The sequence below is a fragment of the Cetorhinus maximus genome, unplaced genomic scaffold, assembly GCF_964194155.1.
Source record: "Cetorhinus maximus unplaced genomic scaffold, sCetMax3.hap1.1 HAP1_SCAFFOLD_306, whole genome shotgun sequence".
NCBI classification, from domain to species: Eukaryota; Metazoa; Chordata; class Chondrichthyes; order Lamniformes; family Cetorhinidae; genus Cetorhinus; species Cetorhinus maximus.
In genome coordinates, this window is record NW_027596259.1 from 72959 (window position 1) to 94963 (window position 22005).

General features: G+C 43.5%; 1 protein-coding gene, 1 non-coding gene and 1 pseudogene across 4 annotated transcripts in view; all 3 read right to left on the reverse strand.

Moving 5' to 3' along the window:
* Nucleotides 1-22005, reverse strand: part of LOC144673181 (uncharacterized) — an 85676-nt pseudogene that overhangs the window by 59029 nt on the left and 4642 nt on the right. The window lies entirely within an intron of this gene.
* LOC144673177 (uncharacterized) overlaps nucleotides 1-22005 on the reverse strand; it is a 273637-nt gene that overhangs the window by 4378 nt on the left and 247254 nt on the right. The gene's annotated exons all lie outside the window — the stretch shown is intronic.
* trnae-uuc (transfer RNA glutamic acid (anticodon UUC)) lies at nucleotides 6988-7059 on the reverse strand. The gene has a single exon. It is a non-coding gene; the product is annotated as a tRNA-Glu (tRNA).

Consider the following 22005-nt stretch of genomic DNA (forward strand, 5'->3'; position numbering starts at 1 on the left):
ATATTCTTTCATGGGATGTTGGCGTCGCTGTCAAGGGCAGCATTTGTTGTCCATCCCTAAGCACTCTTAACAGAGTGACTTGCTAGGCCATTTCAGAGGGCAGTTATGAGTAAATCCACATTGTTGTGAGCCTGGAGTCACATGTAGTTCAGATTGGGTAGGGATGGTACATTTCATTCCTTAAAAGATATTAGTGAACCAGATGGGTTTTCGTGACAATCGAAGAAAGCTTCAATTCACCATTACTGAGACTAGCTTTCAATTCGAGATTTATTAATTCAACTCCCAACTCACCAACGCTCATTCAACAGCACATTCCAACCCCGTGAGCCCTACCACCTAGAATGACAAGGAAAGTGGATGATTGGGAAACACCACCACCTGCAAGTTCCCCTCTCTTCTAAACATCATGCTGACTTGGAACTATATCACCGTTACTTCACTGTCACTGGGTCAAATTTCTGGAACTCCCTCCTTCATAGCACTGCACGTGCACCTGTACCACATGGACTGCAGCAGTTTAAGAAGGTGGATCACCACCATCTTCACAAGGGGAAATTAAGGATGGGCATTATATATATATTGGCCGAGCCAGCGAAGCCTGCATCCCATGAAAGAATAAAAAGAAATGAAATCACAAATGGTGGCAGAACCTGAAGCCTTGTGCCTGGGCCTCTGGATTAATTCTCCCTGATTTTATCACTGTGGCAATTCCACCCCGAAACAATTGAAGGGCAAATTTTCTGCGTGAGATCTCATTGGCTAATTTCACATTTAAAGCCAACACTATGACCAATCCACTCGGGACCGTGTCCCACATCCCGGACAGAGGGGAAATGGCCATACATCTATCACTCTCATTGACAACCAGAAAATGCTGGAAATACTCAGCAGGCCAGGCCGAGACTGTGGAGGGAGAAACAGTTATCAGTTCAGGTCGTTGAACTTTCATCAGAACTGGAAAGAAGCTCGAGGTGTTACAGATTTTCAGAAAGTTAACAGTCAGGGTGAGGGGAAGGGGAGAGAACTGAAGAGAAGGTCTGTATCGGGTGGAAGACAGGAGAGAATAAATAACAAAAGGGATGAGGATGAAAGGCAAAAGCGATGAAGATGGAACTAGTAAAGGGACTGAAGATGGGAAAGTAATTCTGTATCTGTCATCTATTTCTGCTCAGATTGGAAATGTGTTGCTTCCCTGTTGACCAATTTCACTTCTGTCCCAAACTGAATACTCTCAACCCTTCTCCACCATTACCTTTTACAAACATTTAATTGAGCAAACACTCACAAGGCACACGAGGAACGTGGGGGTTGTTGGGGGGGGGAGGGTGGTGGGTGGAAGGTGATGATTGACTTGGAGGGGAACTTCCAGGCGGTGATGTTCCCATTTTCTGCTGCCCTTGTCCTTCTGGTTGGGAATGGCTGTGGGTTCGAAAAGTGCTGTCTAAGGAGCCTTGGTGAATTCCTGAAGTGCATCTTGTAGATGGTACTCACTGCTGCTCCTGTGCGTCGGTGGTTGAGGAACTGAATGTATGTGGATGTGGTGCCAATCAAGCGGGCTGCTGTGTCCTGGACGGTGTCAAGCTTCTTGAGTGTTGTGGGAGCTGCACTCATAGGCAAGTGGAGAGTATTCCATCACACTCCTGATCTGTGTCTGGTAGTTTGTACACAGGCTTTGGAGAGTCAGGAGGTGAGTTACTCACCGCAGGATTCCTAGCCTTTCACTTGCTCTTGTAGCTACAGTAATAATATGGCTAGTCCAATTCAGTTCCTCGTCAATGTTAACCCCCAGGATATTGATAGTGAAGGATGCAGCGATGGTAATGCTATTGAATATCAAGAGGTGATGGTTAGTTTCTCTCTTGTTGTAGATGTTCATTGCCTGACACTTGTGTGTTGCCAATGTTACTTGCCATTTGTCAGCCCAAGCCTGGATATTGCCCAGTTGAAAAGGAATAAAAACGGAGCCAGGTTGGTGTCATTCTTGCTTTCTGGTTGTTTGTCTCCCCTGAGAGACAAAACTTGTGCTCTGTCACTATTGGTGTATATGCCTTGGTGTGTTCTTCTATGTTTGTCAATGTGGTTCAGTTTCCAATTTTACCAATCTAAACACTAACTCATTCGTCGTGTATTTTCATATTAACATTGTACAAAGTAAAAAGAACAGTGTTAAAACATGCAATAGGAGACTTATTTCATTATTTATTTATTTATTTCAGTGGAGACTGATCGTAAGACCAGAAGGTGTAGGATCAAAAGCCGGCCATTCACCCCATCGACTCTGCTCCACCATCCGATGAAATCATGGCTGATCTGATAATGCTCAACTCCACTTTCCTGCCTTTTCCCCATGACCCTTTATTTCCTTACTGTTTAAAAATCTGTCTATCTCAGTCTTGCATATGCTTAATGACCCAGCCCCTACAGCCCTCTGTGATAAAGAATTCCAGAGATTCACTCCCCTCTGAGAGAAGAAATTCCTCCTCACCTCTGTTTTAACTGGGCGACCCCTTCCTCAGATATTATTCCCTCTGGTCCTAGACTCTCCCACAAGGGGAAACAACCTCTCAGCATATACCCTGTCAAGCCGCCTAAGAAACTTTCAATCAGGTCACCTCTCATTCTTCTGAACTCCAATGAGTGCAGGCCCAACCTACTCAACGTCTTCTCATAAGAAAGTCCCTCCATTCTCGGGGTCAACCCAGTGAACCTTTTCTGGACTGCCTCCAATGCCACTATATCTTTCCTTAGATAAGGGGACCAAAACTATTCAAAACATTCTAGGCGTGGTCTAACTGATGCCTTGTATAGTTTTAGTAGGGCTTCCCCTTGTTTTATACTCCATTCCCTTTGAAATAAAGGCCAACATTCCATTTGCCTTCTCTATTACCTGTTGAATTTGTGTGCTAGCTTTCTGTGAGGGCCCCCAAATCCCTCTGTGCTGCAGCTTTCTGCAGTCTTTCTCTATTTAAATAATATTCAGCTCTTCTATTCTTCCTGCCAAAGTGCATAAACTCACATTTCCCCACATTATATTCTAACTGCCAAACTTTTGCCCAGTCACTTAACATGCCTATATAGAACCATTGAACCATAGAAAAGTTACAGCACAGAAGGAGGCCATTCGGCCCATCTTGTCCATGCCAGCCCGAGGACACCCAGGTGGCCTTACTAATCCCACCTTCCTGCACCCGGCCCATAGCCCTGCAGTTTACAGCACTTTATGTGCAGATCCAGGTACATTTTAAAAGAGTTTAAAATTTCTGCCTCTACCACCAACTTGGGCAGCGAATTCCAGACACCCACTACCCTCTACGTAAAACAGTTCTTCCTCATGTTCCCCCTGCATATCCCTATGCACTCTTTGTGTCATCCTCACCACTTGCCCTCCCACCTATTTTTGTGTCATCCACAAACTTGGTGATAATACATTCACTTCCCTCATCCAAGTCATTGACATATTTTGGAAATAATTGTGGCCACAGCACTGACCCCTGTGGCACTCCCCTAGTTACAGGTTGCCACCCTGAAAATGCCCCCACTTATTCCAACTCTCTGTCTTCCATAAATTCGCCAATCCTCTATCCATGCTAAAATACTACCCCCAAACCATGGGCTCTTATCGCATTAAGTAGCCTGATGAGTGGTACCCTATCGCATGCCTTTTGTAAATCCTAATATATTACATCTACTGGTTCCCCTTTATCTATCCAGCTTATTACCTCCTCAGAGAATTCTAATAACTTTGTCAGGCATGATTTTCTCATGATGAAGCCATGCTGACTTTGCTTGATTATATAATATATTTTTAAATGCTCCGCAATTACATCCTTTGTAATAGAATACAGCTTTTTCCAAATGATAAATGTGAATCTCACTGACCAATAGTTACCTGTTTTTTGTCTCCCTCCCTTTTTGACTAAGGATATCACATTGGCAGTTTTCCAATTATCTGGCACTTATTCAGAATCTAAAGATTATTGGAGGATTACTACCATTGCATCCTTTATCTCTGTAGCTATTTCATTTAATATTCAAGGATGCAGCCCATGAGGTCCAGGCTTCTTATCGGCCTTTACCACCATTAGTTCCACTAGTACTTTTTCTCCAGTGATAATTATTGTACTTAGTTCCTCATCCCCACCACCCCCACCCCCCATACTTTTGGCCCTTGATTATTTAGTATTTTTGGTATGCTATTAATGTTTTCTATCGTGAAGACTGATGCAAAGTGTTTATTCAACTCGTCTGCCATTTCCTGGTTCCCCATTATTATTTCCCCAGCTTCATTCTCTTAGGGACCTATGTTCACTTTGGCCTCTCACTTCCTTATTTATCTATTTAAAGAAGCTATTACTGTCAGTTTTTATATTACTTGTTAGATTACTCTCAAAGTTAGGTCATCTTCTGTTGGTTTTTCAAACTTTCCCAATCCTCTGGTTTACCACTAATCTTTGTCACATTGTATCTTTCCGTTACTAAGCGCCTGTATGCTACAAAGCAGAGGATAATTGAAATTTTCACTGAGCAACATTTGAATAGACACTGAGTCCTTGTGGTCGAGTTGTTTAGGCAATGGAAACATCGAGAGAATGAATGTGTAAATACAAATAGTCCAAACTGAAATCCCTTAGACATTAGGAATTGTTTCTACTGCTGTCAGGTGTCGCAAGGAACAGGAAAATAAAATTTCAATCACACATGTTCCAGGAATGGATAGGTTAGAATCACCAGGAAAGGCTGAACAGCCTGGAGCTCTTTTCTCTAGAAAAGAGAAGGCTGAGAGATGACCTGATAGAAACGGGATGCTTTGTCCCTGTTTCGTCAGGGATTCAAGGTGAAATTTATTCACTCAGCTGCAGATTTACATCTGCTGAATCTGCATCAAACAAACCATGAAACGTTCAGAGATATAGAAAGAAAGATTCTACATTGAGATGGATTTCTTAAGATCAGATTTTGTCATCTGCTGAATCAGCATTTTTGTCAAACTCTCTCTGTCATTAGATTACAACAGTGACTACACTTCAAAAGGATTTCATTGGCTCTAAAGCGCCTCCGTTGTCCTGAGTTGGTGAAAGGCTCTGTTCAAATGTAAGTCTTTCTTTCTCTTATTTCTTTCTGTCTGACAATCTAAATTAACAATCATATGGAATGGTGAAGTGTATCTGTTATTTTCAGTGTCTACCCCACTCTCTGTCTCTATCTGTCTCTCTTTGCCTCTGTATATCTGCCTCGCTCTCTTTAACTCTCTCAGTCTCTCTGTCTGTGTCTCTATCTCTGTTTACTTTTGTGCTCTTTGTTCCCTCCATTCACTCGCTGTCTGTGTGCAACCAAGATTCATTGGATTGATTTCTGAGATGAGGTGGTTGTTCTAGGAGGAGAGATTAAGTGGGATGAGTCTGTTCTCTCTGGGGTTTAGAATGAGACGTGATCTCATTGAAAAGGCTGACATTCTGAGCCAGCTTGACAGTGAACATGCTGAGAGGCTATTTCCCCCTGACTGGAGCGTCTAGAACTGGGCTCACATTCTCCAGATAATGTATCAGCCGTTTAGGACTGAGGTGAGGAGACATTTCTTCACATAAAAGCGTGTGAATGTTTGGAATTCTGTAGCCCGGAGGTCTGTGGATCCCCAGTCGTTCAGTGTACTAAAGGCTGAGATGGATAGGTTTTTGGACTTTAAGGGAACGAAGGGGCTATTGGGAACAATGGAAAATTGGTGTTGAGGCTGGGGATCTGACATGATTTTATTAAATGGTGGAGGAGGTTCGAGGGGGCTTATTCCTGATTTATTTTTGATGTTTTTAATGTTCCATTTCAGTGGAAATACCATCAAGGCGAAGGGAAACAGCAGGTTGAGCGTGATAGCCTGGCCGAACGGTCTCAGGTGCTTGGTTCAGGTCCCAGTCTCTGTGGAACCGCTGCCAAAATTGTAGGTGGTTTACCTGTGGGTCACTTTGAGTGCTCTCTTCTGACGTAAGGATGCCAGTTTATTGGGTTTCATTTTAACTGGAAGAAGGAGGAGAGGCAGTACAAATACTACTTGCTTGTGTGAGAATGCACAGTAGTGGAAGTAGTTGAGTTGCTCTTCCAGAGATCCGGCACGGGCACATTGGGCCGAATGCCCTCCTTCTCTGCTGCAGCCATCTTATATACCAACTATTTTAACCTACCCACAGGGCCAGTCTTCGTAGCCGAGTGGTTAAGGCGATGCTGTCCAAATCCATTGGTGTTTCCCGCTTCTCATTATTCCTGCTTTAAATCTGTGTTTACAGAATTAATTATCAGTTAAATTGAATAAATTCCACCCAGAAACTCGGGATTTTTCCTATTTCCGTTCATTGATGAAAGCATTCACGAAATTTCCAGTCGGAAATGGAACAAGAACGGAGCCATGTTGGTGTCATGCTTGCTTTCTGGGTGCTTATCTCTCCTTAGAGACAAATCGTTGCCTTCTCTCACTTTCGGTGAATATGTTTGTGTGTGTTCCTCTGTGTGTCAATGTGGTTCGTTCCCCGAGGGGCTGAACACATTTTTACCATCACAAACTTTATTCACATAAGCTGTGAAGCTTCGTATCTAAATTTTACAGCGAAAAATATCAGGATGAAAGATGCAAGAGGAGTTGGCAATGCTTGGAAGGAGGTGCAGCCAAGAAGAGGAAGATACAGTGAGAAGTTTCCTTCTCATTTAGATTTGGAACCAGATCTGGGAGATATTTGTGTTGGTGTAAACAGTAAAATCTCCCCTATTACTGCTATATTTTGCCTTTCACCAGCATCTCTATAGTCAGGGATTTGCAGCTTTTCTCTCATTCCTTGTCTTCATCTCTGTGTTTGTTCTCGACCTTTTGCATGGATGACATTTCCAGCTCTGATGCAAAACTCAAGCTCTCACTGCACTGATTCTGGCAGAGCTAATAATTTTAATCAGGAAATAACTCGAGCTCATTTTAAGAGCTTGTATGAGGCGAATAAACCATCATTCCCTAACCAGGGATCGAACCCAGACCACAGCAGTGAAAGTACCGAATCATGACCACTAGACCATTAGGGAAACTACTGAAAAGCCTTACAACCTGGATTATCCATGCTACCTATGCCTTCTATTTTCATTTCCGACCCTTTTCACCAGAGACACGTTTCATAAGAACATAAGAAATAAGAGGAGTCGGCCATTCGGCCCCTCTAGCCTGCCCTGCCATTCAATAAGGTCATGGCTGATCTACTCCAGGCCTGAACTCCTCTTTCGTGTCAGCTCCTGATAGCTCTCAACTCCCCGATATTTTGAAAATATATCTAACTTCTCTTTAAATACTTTCAATGATCTAGCCTCCACAACTCTCTAGGGTAGAGAATTCCAGTCATTCACTACCCTCTAAGAAAATAAATTCCTTCGCATCTCAATTTTAAATGGGTGTCCCCTTATTCTGTAATTATGTCCTCTAGTTCGAGATTTCCTCACTAGTGGAAACATCTTCTCAACACCTACCCTGTCAAGCCTCATCAGATCCATATATGTTTCAATAAGATCACCCCTCATTCTTCTAACTCTAATGAATAAAGGCCTAACCTGTTTAGCCAATCTTGATAAGTCAATCCCTGCATTCCAGGAATCAACTAGTGAATCTCTTTTGAACTGCCTCTTATGTCAGTATATCCTTTCTTAAATATGGGGACCAAAACTGTACATATGCTCCAGGTGAGGCCTCACCAACAAGTTGCACAGTTGTAACAAGATTTCCCAATTTTTAAATTCCAACCCCCTAGCATTACAGGCCAAAATTCTATTTGCCTTCTTAATAACTTGCTGCACCTGCATGCTAACTTTTTGTGTTTTGTGCACAGGAACAACCAGATCCTGCACTTTTTTGGAGTCTCTCTCCATTTAAATAACAGTCTGCCTTTTGATTTTTCCTACCAAAGTGCATGACCTCACACTTTCCTACATTAAACTCCATCTGCCAAGTTTTTGTCTTCTTACTCAACCTGTCTATATCATTTTGCAGATTCCTTATGTCCTCATCACAACATGCCCTCCCACTTGTTTTTGTATCGTCAGGAAATTTGGATACATTACACTCTGCCCCCTCCTCCAAGTCATTAATATAGATAGGAAATTATTGAGGCTCTAGGACTAATTATTGTGGAACTCCACTAGTTGCGTCTTTCCAACCTGAAAAATACCCATTTATCTCGACTCTCTGTCTTCTGTGTGTTAACCAATCCTCAATCCATGCTAATACATTATCCCCAATACCATGAGCTCCTATCATGTGCAATAACCTTTTATGTGGCACCTTATCGAATGCCTTCTGGAAATCCAAATACACTACATCTACCGGTTCCCCTTTATCAAATCTGCTTGTTATATCCTCAAAGAACTCGAACAAATTTGTCAAACATGATTTCCCTTTCACAAAACCATGTTGACTCTGTTTTATTGCGTTAATCTTTTCTAAACGTCCTATTTCTTCCTTAATAATGGACCTTTTATCCAAACTGGAGGAATTTAGAGATTTAATTGTTTACAAACAAGTTTAGAGTCAGGAGAAAAGAGGGGGATGGGGGGTAGTGGTTGGTGGGGGGAGAAAGAAAGAACAAATGTTCTTACGATAGGATAGTAGTTTGGAGTGATTAAGTGACAAAGGGGATGATGGTGCGAGGCAACATTGGATGATAAGAGACAATGAAATAAACTAATGGGACAAATGAAGAAACAAAACACAAGTCCAGAGGAGGGACAAATGGTAACATCAGAACCATTAGCAGCACTTACTGTCTGAAAAAATGGGATTGATGGTTCTGATCTGAAATTGTTGAAATAAATGTTGAGTGTGGAAGGTTGTAAAGTGTCTAATTAGAGATGAGCTGCTGTTCCTTGAATTTCCATTGAGCTTCACTGGAACAGTGCAGGAGGTCAAGGACAGAGAGGCCAGGGTGGGAGTGGGTGGAGAATTAAACTGGTAAATGACCAAGAGCTCAGGATCACACTGAAACGTGATATTCCACAAAGCAGTTACCCAATGGGATTTAGTCACCTCAGCGTAGAGGAGAGTGCATTGTGAGCAGTGAATACACGATATTGATTTGCAATAAGTACAAGAAAATCACTGTGTCATTTGGAAAGTGTGTTTGGTGCCCGGGAATGTGGGGTGGGAGGAGGTGAAAGGGTGAGCGGGGGGGGGGGGGGTGGGGAGGTGGGGGGGGGGGGGGGTGGGGAGGTGGGGGGGGGAGGGGGGGTGGAGGGGGGGGTGGGGGGGGGAGGGGGGGTGGAGGGGGGGGGTGGGGGGGGGAGGGGGGGGGTGGGGGGGGGAGGGGGGGGGTGGGGGGGGGAGGGGGGGTGGGGGGGGGAGGGGGGGTGGAGGGGGGGGTGGAGGGGGGGGGGTGGAGGGGGGGGGGTGGAGGGGGGGGGTGGAGGGGGGGGGTGGAGGGGGGGGGTGGAGGGGGGGGGTGGAGGGGGGGGGTGGAGGGGGGGCGGTGGTGGGGGGGGGGGTGGCGTTGCGCTGCATCTGTTGGACTTGTGTGGAAAGTTTTAATCTGGAAAATGCACAAACAAGGTGCACATGAATTGCAAATTCACCTCCTCACTGCTTGGCAATCATGTTAACTGAACTTTCCACTGGCCCCGTGCTGAAATCTTGTCATTCCCTGATAGGCATTCCTAATGGTATAAGTGGCGGGTTTAGAATGAAAACCGCCCTCTGCTTCACTGCAAGGTTGAGAGACAACTTGCTAGATGATTCAGAATGTCACAGAACATTGGACTGGCTCATTTAATCTCATTTTATTTTACCTAATGGGAGAATGTCTCAAATAGAAGATGGTGAATAATAGCTCGAAACCACAGTCCTCTCTCCCACTGCCGTAGTGATCCTTCCAACACACAGGAAGTTGGGGCAATAGTGACTTTGATGCGCTGATTAGCTCTGTCTCCATATTATAGGAAGGATCGAGGAGCAATGGAGAAGGTGTAAAAAAGATTTACTGGAATTATGCCAGAATTGGAAAGTTATATCAATCAACAAAAATTGAACGGGTTGAAAAAGCTTTGACTAGAAATGAGAGTGAGGAATGACCAGACCGAGTCCTTTAAGGTAAACAAATGTTTTGTCAGTATAGACAAGTGGAAGATGATTCCATTTGTGATTGGACGAGAATAAATATAAATTAGTCACTAATAAATTGAATGTGTAGATCAGGAGCAATTTCATTCACCAGAGATAATGCAGAATGTGCTGTAAATACTCAGCACTTGAGGAGCATCTGTAGATTGAGAAACAGAGTTAAGTTTTCAGGTCTGTGCACCGATGCAATGCAGTACTGAAGGAAAGTCATAGCCCTGAAATGTGAACTATGTTCCTCTCTCCACAGAAGCTACCAGATCTGCTGAAAATTCCAGCATTTTCTGTTTTCATTTCAGATTTACAGCACCTGCTTTTCGATAACTGTAGATGGTTCAGAATGTAGAAGTTGTTATCAGAAGGGATTGAGATCCCAGTGTTAGCTCAAAAGTTATGGGTGAAATTACACTGTAAAATGATCGTTTACCATTTGCTGACAAGATGGAATTTAGATGTTCTGTGTATCGGAAGGAAAATCACTTGCTCACACTGCCTGCTGAGACTCAAGTGAGTTCACATCAAAATGTAGGGGTTTGTTCTTCTGTTATTTACACCCGGGACAGAATTATGGTGGAGGACCTGTGCACTTTGTTTATCACATCAATTGGCTTAATAATGTTATATCTTGGCCCTGTTACTCCAATCGTCATCGGATCACAAATAATAATTTTTTGTTCAAAAAATACGAGATTTCAATGGCGGCGGGGGTACCCAGCATTCAAAGGGGAGCAGAATGTGCCCTATCTTCATGACAACAGTTCGGTGCGCGTGCGCATTGTAGAGTATGTTTACAGCATGCGCATTGCGTCTGTTTCATGAGCATGCGCAGTGCTGGTCTGTGACCGAACTGCTCAGAGCGGGTGATCGAATGTCGAGCGGAGCGAACTAACAGAGTTAGTGGGTGTGTGAGGAGGAATGGAGCCAGCGGAGTGGGCAGGGAGGCTTCATAAAGACACAGTGCAGGCTGCAGACCCCAAATAACAAGGTACCGGTCTTGTGTTTGCAGAGAACGGGCCGAAAAAGTCTGGATTTTTCCCTTCGCCAGGCCCGGGGTAACGGCCGCCATCTTTATAGGGGGCAATGTGCAGCAGGGCGCATGCGCGATCATCCTGGTCCAAATAGCAGGAGGAGAGAATGTTGTGCATTTCTATCCTGGACTGACAGGGATGGATTTTGGAAACTCCTTTTACAGGGGTTAGAAGAGGAGGATTTACAGACGGGAAAGTCAGGCCAAACATCACATTAAGATCTGACAGAGTCACTCGATTCATCACGACCTGGATCCTCCTTTTCTAATGCTCTGTACAAACTGTTTCCCAAACCTGTCACTGTCAGTCCAAGATAGAAATTCAGGACCTGGATATTATTGGTCTCTGAGTGTAAGCATTGAGTTCCAGGTCATCAACACTCATATTCTTCCTTGCATCCCTCCATACCTCTTGGCCCAAAATCTGAAATCTCTGTCCCATAACCCTTTTACAATCAGTTGATAGGAACTGCTTTTCTTTACCTACCTTATCTAAACCTATCATAATCTTCTACATATCTATTACATCTCTCCTCGCTCTCCTTTGTTCCAAGGAGAACAACCCCAACCTAACCTTGTAACTAAAACCCCTCATCTCCAGACCCATTCTGGTAAATCTCCTCTGTACCCTCTCATGGAGCCTCCCAGCCTTCACAATATGTGGTGATCACTGGTTTGCACAGACCCAGATGTTCTGTGTTCATGTCTGTGACATCATAAGAACATAAGAAGTAGGAACAGTGGTAGACCATTCAGCCCCTTGAGCCTGCTCCGCCATTCAGTAAGATCATGGCTGATCTTCTTGTGTTTTGATTTCCACATTCCCATCTAACCCCAATAACATTTGATTCCTTTGCCTAACAAGAATCTATCTACCTCGGCCTTTAAAATATTCAATGATCCCGCCTCCACTGCCTTCTGAGGCAGAGAATTCCGAAGTCGTACAATCCTCAGAGAAAACATTTCTCCTTATCTCTGTCCTAAAAGGGCGACCCCCTAATTTTGAAACAGTGCCCCCTAGTTCTGGACTCACCAACAAGGGGAAATATCCTTTTGAAGTTCACCTTGTCAAGGTTGTTCAGGATCTTGTATACTTCAATCAAATCACCCTCACTCTTCTAAACTCCAGTGGAAACAAGCCCAGTCTGTCCAACCTTTCCTCATAAGACAACCCACTCATTCCAGGTATCAATCTACTTAACCTCATTTGAACCGCCTCCAATGCATTTACATCCCTCCTTAAATATGGAGACCAAAACTGCACACAGTATTCGAGGTGCAGTCTTACCAATGCGCTGTATTACTGAAGTTTAACACCCTTACTTTTATGTTCAATCCCTCTCATAATGAAGGATAGCATTCCATTAGCCTTCCTAATTATTTGCTGTAGCTGTATGCTAACTTTTTGTGACTCATGCCCTTTGCACCTCAGAATTATGCAGCTATGCTCCATTTAAGTAACACTCTGTTTTTATGTTCTTCCTGCCATTTGCCAGATTTTTGTCCACTCACTCAACCTATCTATATCCATCTGCAACCTCCTCATGTCCTCTTCACAACATACTTTCCTACCTATCTTTGTGTCATCTGCAAATTTAGCTACCATGTCTTCACTCCCCTCATCTAAGCCATTGATGTAAATCATATAAAGTTGAGGCCCCAGTCCAGACCCCAGTGGGGCCCTGCTCGTCACATCCTGCCAATCCAAAAAAGACCCATTTACGCATACTTTATGCTAGCCAGCAAATCTTCTATCCAGGTTCATATGTTACCCACTAGACCATGCGTTTTTATTTTCCATAATAATCGTTAATGTGGCACCTTATCATAAGAACTAGGAGCAGGAGTAGGCAATTCAGCCCCTCGAGCCTGCCCTGCCATTCAATACGATCATGGCTGATATCATTTTGGCCTCAACTCCAACTTCAACCCATTACTAATTAAAAATCTGTCTATCTCCTCCTTAAATTTATTCAGTGTCCCGGCATCCACTGCACTCTGAGGTAGTGAATTCCACAGATTCACGACCCTTTGAGAAAAGTAATTCCTCCTCATCTCTGATTTAAATCTACCACCTCAAACTATGGCCTCTCATTCTAGAATGCCCCAGATGGGGAAACATCCGCTCCACACCTACTTTGTCTATCCCCTTTAGCATCTTATATACCTCAATTAGATCTCATCTCATCCTTCTAAACTCTAGCGAGTATTGACCTAAACTGCTCAATCTCTCCTCATAAAACAAGCTCTGCATCTCTGGAATCAATCTAGTGACCCTCCTCTGAACTGCCTCCAGTGCAACTACATCCTTCCTCAAGTAAGGGGACCAAAACAGTGCACTGTACTCCAGGTGCGGTCTCACCAGTGCCTTGTACAGTTACAACAACACTTCCCTATTTTTATACTCTATTCCTTTAGCAATAAATGCCAACATTCCATTTGCCTTCCTTATTACCTGCTGTACCTGCATTCTAGCTTTCAGCGATTCATGCACGAGGACACCCAGATCCCTCTGCACTGAAATATTCTGAAGTTTCACTCCATTTAAATAATAAGTCACCTTTTTATTCTTCCGACCAAAATGGATAACCTCACACTTATCCATGTTAAACTCCATCTGCCAAATTTTGGCCCATTCACCTAACCTGTCTATATCCATTTGTAAATTTCTTATTTCTTCCTTGCAACTTACTTTCCCACCTATTTTGGTGTCATCTGCAAATTTAGCTCTAGTATCTTCTATCCCTGAATCCAAGTCATTAATATAGATTGTAAATAGTTGGGGCCCAAGGACTGAACCCTGTGGCACCCCACTAGTTACAGCTTGCCATCCAGAAAAAGACCCATTTATCCCGACTCTCTGCTTTCTGTTGGTTAGCCAATCCTCTATCCAAGCTAATATATTACCCCTAACTCTGTGTGATCTTATCTTGTGTATTAATCTTTTGTGCAGCGCCTTATCAAAGGCCTGGAAGTCCAGATATACTACATCTACAGGATCCCCATTATCCACTTTGCTTGTCACATCTTCAAAGAACTCTAGCAAATTAGTCAAACAGGATTTACTTTTCATAAAACCATGCTGACTCTGATGGATTGCATTTTGACTTTCCAAATGCCCCATTCCTACCTCCTTAATAATGAATTCCAACAATTTCCCAACGACAGACATGGAACTAACTGGTCTATAATTTCCTACTTTCTGCCTCCCCTGCTTTTTGAATAAGGGCATTTTATTAGCATTTTTCCAATCCACTGGAACCTTTCCAGAATCCAGGGAATTTTGGAATGTTATAGCCAATGCATCCACTATCTCCGCTGCCACTCCCTTTAAGACCCTGGGATGTAGGCCATCAGGTCCTGGGGACATGTCACCCTTTAATCCCAATAGTTTGCTCAGTACTTTTTCTCTAGTGATGGTGATTGTTCTAAGTTCCTCCTTCTCTATACCCTCTGCACTACCTATTACTATTTGGGTGGTACTCGTGTCCTCCACTGTGAAAACTAAGGCAAAATATTGATTAAGCGTCTCTGCCATTTCTGCGTTCCCCACTATTAACTCCCCAGTCTCGTCCTCCAAAGGACCAGCATTCACTTTAGCTACTCTCTTTCCTTTTATATACTTGTAAATGCTTTTGCTCTCAGCTTTTACATTTTGCGCTAATTTTCTTTCATAATTTACCTTTGCTCTTTTTATTATTTTTTAGTAATCCTTTGTTGATCTTTAAACATTTCCCAATCTTCCAGCCTGGCACTGACCTTTGCAGTTTGATATGCCTTAGTTTTTGCCTTTAAGTTATCTTTAACTTCCTTGCTTAGCCATGGATGCTTTTTCCCCCTCTTACCATCTTTCTTCCTCATTGGGATATATTTCACTTGGGAGGAATTGAATATCTCATTAGATATCTGCCACTGTTCATCAACTATCCTACCTTGTAGTCTTCCTGCCCAGTCCACGAGGGCCAAATCTGCCCTCATGCCTATGTAGTTACCTTTGTTTAACTCCAGAACACTAGTGTGGGACTCATGATTCTCACTCTCAAACTGAACCTGAAATTCTATCATGCTATGAGCACTCTTCCCTAGAGGATCCTTTACTATGAAATCATTAATTAGTTCCATCTCATTACACAAAACCAAATCCAGAATAGTCTGTTCCCTGGTTGGTTCCACAACATATTGCTCCAAGAAACAATCTCTAATACATTCTATGAACTCTCCCTCAAGGCTACCCTTGCCAATTTGATTAGTCCAGTCTATATGCATATTAAAATCACTCATGATTATTGCCGTGCCTTTCTTACATGCTCCCAGTATTTCCTGGTTTTTCTGTGCCCTACTGCTAAACTACTGTTTGGGGACCTATAGATTACCCCCTTGCTATTTCTTATTTCTACCCAGACTGACTCTACGTCTTGCTCTCCAGTGCCTATATCATTCCTCACTATAGCACTGATCTCTTCCTTTACGAACAAAGCTACATCACCTCCTTTTCTTTCCTGCCCATCCTTCCGAAACACTGAGTACCCTTGGATATTCAACTCCCAAACCTGTTCTCCCTGTAACCACGTCTCAGTAATCGCCACCAAATCATACCTATTTATCTAGATTTGCGCTGTTATCTCATTAGTTTTATTCTGAATGCTATGCAAAGCCTTTAAGTTTGTCCTGTTGTCAATTTTCCCTACTCCTTATATGATTCTTTGGTGCAATATGGCGTTCACACACTCTATCCCTCCCTTTCACTTTTTGATAGCAATCAGCCTCGTCCCTAACCTGCACTCTTACCCTCTCCTTAAACTTTGATCTTTTATATTTCCATGCAACTGAACCCTCCCCCCCACTATTTAGTTTAAAGCCCTATCTACAACCCGAGTTATGCAATTCACCAGGACACTGGTCCCAGCCTGATTCAAGTGGAGCCCGTCCGAACAGAATAGCTCCCTCTTTCCCCAGTACTGGTGCCGATGTCCCATGAATTCGAACCCAGTTCTCCTGCACCAATCTTTGAGCCATGCATTTACCTGTTTAATCTTATTGTCCCTGTGCCAATTAGTTCATGGCTCAGGTAGTAATCCGGAGATTGTTATCTTTTTGGTTCTGCTTTTTAATTTAGCCCCTAGCTGCTCGTATTCCCTCAGCAGAACCTCTTTCCTTCTTCTGCCTATATCGTTGGTACCTACGTGGACCAGGACAATTGCATCTTTCCCCTCCAACTCCAAGTTCCTCTGCAGTCCAGCTGAGATATCCTTAACCCTGGCACCAGGGAGGCAACACAGCCTTCGGGACTCTCGATCCTGGCTACAGAGAACAGTATCTATTCCCCTAACTATTCTGTCCTTGATTTCAACTACATTTCTCTTTTCTCCTTCCACTTGAATGGCTGCCTGTACCACGGTGCTATGGTCAGTTTTCTCATCCTCCCTACAGTCCCCGCTCTCGTCCACACAGGGATCAAGAATCTCGAACCCGTTGGGTACGGGCAAGGGCTGAGGCTCCTTCAGTGCTAATTCCTGGATCCCTCTACCTGCCTCACTCATAGTCACACCCTCCTGTCCCTGACCACTGGCTGAATTTAAGGTAGTTAATCTAAGGGGTGTGACTGTCTCCTGAAGCACAGCATCCAGGTAACTCTCCCCCTCCCTGATGTGTCACAGTGTCCGAAACTCAGAGTCCAGCCCATCAACTCTGAGCCGGAGTTCCTCGAGCAACCAGCATTTGCCACAGATGTCACTGGGAACCACAATGGGGTCCACCAGCTCCCACATCATGCAGCTACTAAACATCACCTGGCCCTGCTTCTCTATTTTATTTAATTAGTTTTTAAGTTTGTTTTTAAATTTCCTACTGGTCTTTAGTTTACCAATCTGTAAAATATTTCTCCTATTTACCTTTAATCTGAAAGCAAGTAAGAATAGAGATTCAAAATACACTTTTTTAAATCAATTGGAACTCGCTCTCTCTGCTGAGTTGAAGCTGAAGTGTTAGGCCTCCGATCCTGGGCCCCAGTAGTCACCTTTAAGCTGAAATCAACTTAGAATAGGTAGTTAAATCTAGCAGCTACTTACCAACTAATGAACTTATGGTTTTCCTGTGATGTCACTCTTTGTTTTTCACTTGGCGACGGTGACTGCAGAGGACTCTCCTCTCGCTCTCTCCTCTAGCTGCTGCTGACTGCCTGTCCCAGAGTCCTCCTCTCGCACTCTCCATCAGATGCCTTCTTGAAATCCAAGTGCAGTATGCCTACAGGCTCCCCTTTATCCACTATGCATGTTATTCCTTCAAAAAAACTCCAATAATTTGTTTAAACATGACTTTCCTTTCACAAAACCATGGTGACTCTTCCTGATTGCCTTGAGCTCTTCTAAGTGCTCAGCTATAACCTCTTTAATGATCAATTCTAATAATTCTCCACAACAGAAGTCAAGCTAACTGGCCTATAGTTTCCTGTTTTCTGCCTCCCTCCCTTCTTGAATAGAGGGGTTATATTTGCTGCTTTCCAATCTGATGGAACCTTTCCAGAATCTAGCAAATTTTGGAAAATTAACACCGACTACCTCATTAGCCGCCTCTTTTAAGACCCCAGGATGTAATTAATTGGGTCCCAGAGACTTGTCAGCCTGCAGCTCCATCAATTTGCTCAGTACCATTTCCCCAGTGATTTCAATTTCACCAAGTTCCTTTCTCCTGTCACCTCCTCATTTGCAGCTATTACTGGAATGTTTTTTGTATCCTCTATATTGAACACAGAAACAAAATATTTGTTCATCTCTTCCACCATTTCCTTATCTACTATGAACTACCAATTGACACTCTCTGGAGGACCAACACTCACTTAACTCACTCTTTTCCTTTTTAAGTACCTGAAGAAACTCTGGTATCCATTTTCAAATTTCATACTCTAATCTCTTTCTCCTGATAAACCTTTTAGTCATTCTCTGTTGTTCTTTATATTCTGTCCAATCATCTGTCCTGCCACTCATCTTTGCGGAGTTGTATGCTTTTTCCTTAAGTTTGATGCTTCCCTTAACTTCTTTAGTAAACCACAGATGTTGGGTCCTCCCCTTAGAATTGTTCTTTATTGTAGAAATGTACTTATTCTAAATACTCTGAAGTATCCCCTTAAATGTCTGCCACTGCTTCTCTATTGATCTATTCTCTAGCCTAGTTTCCCAGTTCACTTCAGCGAGCTGAGCTTTCATCCCCACAGAGTTGCCCTTATTTGGGTTTAAGATACTAGTCTTATTTGTATTTGTATCACGCCTTTTGTGTAACAGAATGTTCCAAGGTGTTTCACAGGAGTGTTTCAAGAAACATTTGAGAACGAACCACATGAAGAGATTTCAGGGCAGATTAACAAATGTGTAGTTGAAAAGGGAAGTTTTAAGGATTATCTTAAAAGGAGGAAAGTGAGGTGGAGAGGTTTATGGAGGAAATTCCGGAGTTCATGATCTTGGCAGCTGAAGGCGTGGCCACCAAAGGTGGAGGAATTAAAATTGGGAATGCTCAGGAGGTCGGAATTCGAGGAGTGCAGACATCTCAGAGGGCGGTGAGGCTGGAGGAGATTAGAGAGGTAGGGAGGGAAAGACCATGGAGGGATTTGAAAACAAGGATGAGAATTTTAAAATTTAGATTCTCCTTATCCCAGGGCCTTTGTAGGTCAATGAGCACAGGGGTGATGGGTGAACAAGACTTGGTGCGAGTAAGCACATGGGCAGCAGAGTTTTGGATGACCTCAAGATTACAGGGAGGGTGAATGTGAGAGGCCGGCCGGGAGTGCATTAGGATAGTTAAGTCAAGAGGTAACATAGGGATGGATGAGAGTTTCAACAGCAGATGAGCTGAGACTGGGATGGAGTCAGGTGATGTTACTGAGGTGGAAATAGGCGGTCTTGGTGATGATGTGGATCTGTGGTTGGAAGCTCCTCTTGGAGTGAAATATTTCATCATGGCTGTGAACAGTCTGGTTCAGTCTCAGACAGTTATCAGGGAGAGGGATGGAGTCGATGTGTAGGGAGTGGAGTTTGTAGCGGGAACTGAAGACAATGGCTTCAGTCTTCCCAATATTTAATGAAGAAATTTCTGTTCATCCAGTACTGGATGTCAGACAAGTCAGGATGATGTGTGACTTGAAAGGGAACTTGGAGGTGATGTTGTTCACATACACCTGCCACCCTGGCCCTTCTAGAGTGAAGAGGTTGAGGGTTTGGGAAGTTTTTGTCAAAGTTCTGGTTAAGTTGTAGATGATAAAATCCATTTGCTTTACCGAGCGACTCTGCCACCTCTCTCCCTCCCTCTCTCTCTCTCCCTCTCTCTCTGTCTCTATTTTCTCTCCGAGACGCCAGAGTCTTGTGTGGGCCCAGACTGGGTGGCAGGTTCCCTTCCCTGAAGGACATTAGTGAACCAGTTGGGTTTTTATGACAATCCAGCAGTTTTCATGGTCACTTTTTCCTAGTGCCGGCCCCACAAAATCCCAGATTCATTCAGCTCAATTTCACAACCTGCCTTTGTGTTTTTGTGGGTTCTCTCTCACTCCCTTTTTTCTGTTTTAAATCAATTCCACAGGGTATTAGAAGGGGAGGATTTACAGTCGGGAAACTCAAACCAAACATCACATCAGGATCTGACGGAGTCGCCTAATTTATCGTAACCCGAATATCATCGGAATTTGAACATGGAAGGAAAAAGCACAGTTCACAGTGGGGAGAAACTGTACACGTGTTGTGTGTGTGGACGAGGCTTCAGCGAATCATCTGGCCTGTCAAGACACAAGCGCAGTCACAACCGGGAGAAACCTTGGAAATGTGAGGACTGTGGGAAACAGTTCAAATCCCCATCAGAGCTGGAAACTCATCGACGCACTCACACTGGGGAGAGACCATTCACTTGCCCCATGTGCAGGAAGGGATTCACTCAGTTATCCACCCTGTTGACACACAAGCGAGTTCACACTGGGGAGAGACCATTCACCTGCTCAAAGTGTGGGAAGGGATTCATTAATTCAGCGAACCTAATGACACATCAGCGAGTTCACACTGACGAGAGATCTTTTAAATGCCCAGACTGTGGGAAGTGCTATAAAAGTTCCCAGGAACTGATGTCACATAAACGTGTTCACACTGATGAGAGACCGTTTAGGTGCTCTCACTGTGGGGCTGGGTTCAGGCAATATTATCAACTCACTATACACAAGCGCACTCACACTGGAGAGACCATTCACCTGCTCCGAGTGTGGAAAGGGATTCACTCAGTTATCCACACTACAGAGACACCAGCGAGTTCACACTGGGGAGAGACCATTCACCTGCTCCATCTGTGGGAACAAATTCAGTCTGTCAGCCACACTGCGCAGACACCAACAAGTTCATACTGGGGAGAGACCATTCACCTGTTCCAAGTGTGGGAAGGGATTCACTCAGTCATCCACACTGCACAGACACCAGCAAGTTCACACTGGGGGGAGACCGTTCACCTGCTTCGAGTGTGGAAAGAAATTCACTCAGGCACCCAACCTGCTGATGCACCAGCGAATTCATGAGTAACGACAGTAAGTGGATTTTGCTGTTAATCACATCCAGGACTGAACCATGTTCGTTACTGCATGTTTCTTCTGATGTTAATAAACTCCAGATAGATATAAGGGTTAATGTTGTGGATAAAATTCAAATAAAACAGCTTTGTGTTAAATACAAAGTCTATTAATACAGCATTTCCCAAACCTTTCCCAGTGAGGCCTCATTTTAATGACTCAGACTTGGTGTGACCTTAGAGTGAAAATCTGGGGGTTACAGGAGATGTTGAGCGGGGCGGGGGGGAAGGAGGCTTCAGACAGACAGGTTGGACAATCATTATTGTGCAGACAGCACTTCAAGCAGCTAAATACTTGCTCTAAGCTCAATGGAAATTTAATATTATGTAAAGCCTACACTGTAAATTAGACTCATGTATAATTAACTCTTAATCATTCTCTTTATAACACTCTATAATTCTTCACTAAATAAAATCTTGAAATTCCATTTCTGCGTGTACAGGATATTTCATATAAATGACTACCAATTACACACACAAGCAGATTTTAATAGTCACTACAATAGGGTTTCAGTTATCGACAACAGAATCTATTGATGTGATATACAGCCAGAAAGGTGTTTTCTCCTCTACAAACATTTTATGGCTCATAAAACTTTTAATAATCCTGAAAATATTCTTTTTTAAAAACTGTATATGTCGATCTCTCAAATTTAGACTGATTTACTCAAGCTTCAACCTATCTGCAGTCTTTGACAAGGTTGACCACACCATTCTGCTCCAACACCTCCCCACTGTCGTCCAGCTTGGTGGGGCTGTTCTCTCCTAGTTCCATTCTTCTCTATGTAATCATAGTCAGAGAATTACTTGGAATGTCTTCCCTTCCCACTCCCACAGTTACCTCTGGTGTCCCCCAGAGGATCCAGCCTTGGCCTCCTCTTATTTTTCATCAACATGTTCCCCACAGCGACATCATCTGAAAACACAGTGTCAGTTATCACATGTACACTGACAGTGCCCAGCTCTACCTCACCACCACCTCTCTCCACTTCTCCACTTTTGTTAAATTATCAGACTGTTTGTCTGATATCCAGTGTTGAATGTGCAGAAATTTCCTCCAATTAAGTATTGGGAAGACTGAAGCCATTGTTTTCATTCCCGAGCTACCAACTCCATTACTCTTCCTCACAACTGTCTGAATCGAAACCAGACTTTTTGCACACGTGATGTCAGGTTTGACCCCGAGATGCGATTCCAACTCGTGTGTGTGTGTGTGTGTCCCGCTGATTTTCCAGTCACACTGGTGATTTAAATATTTCCCCAC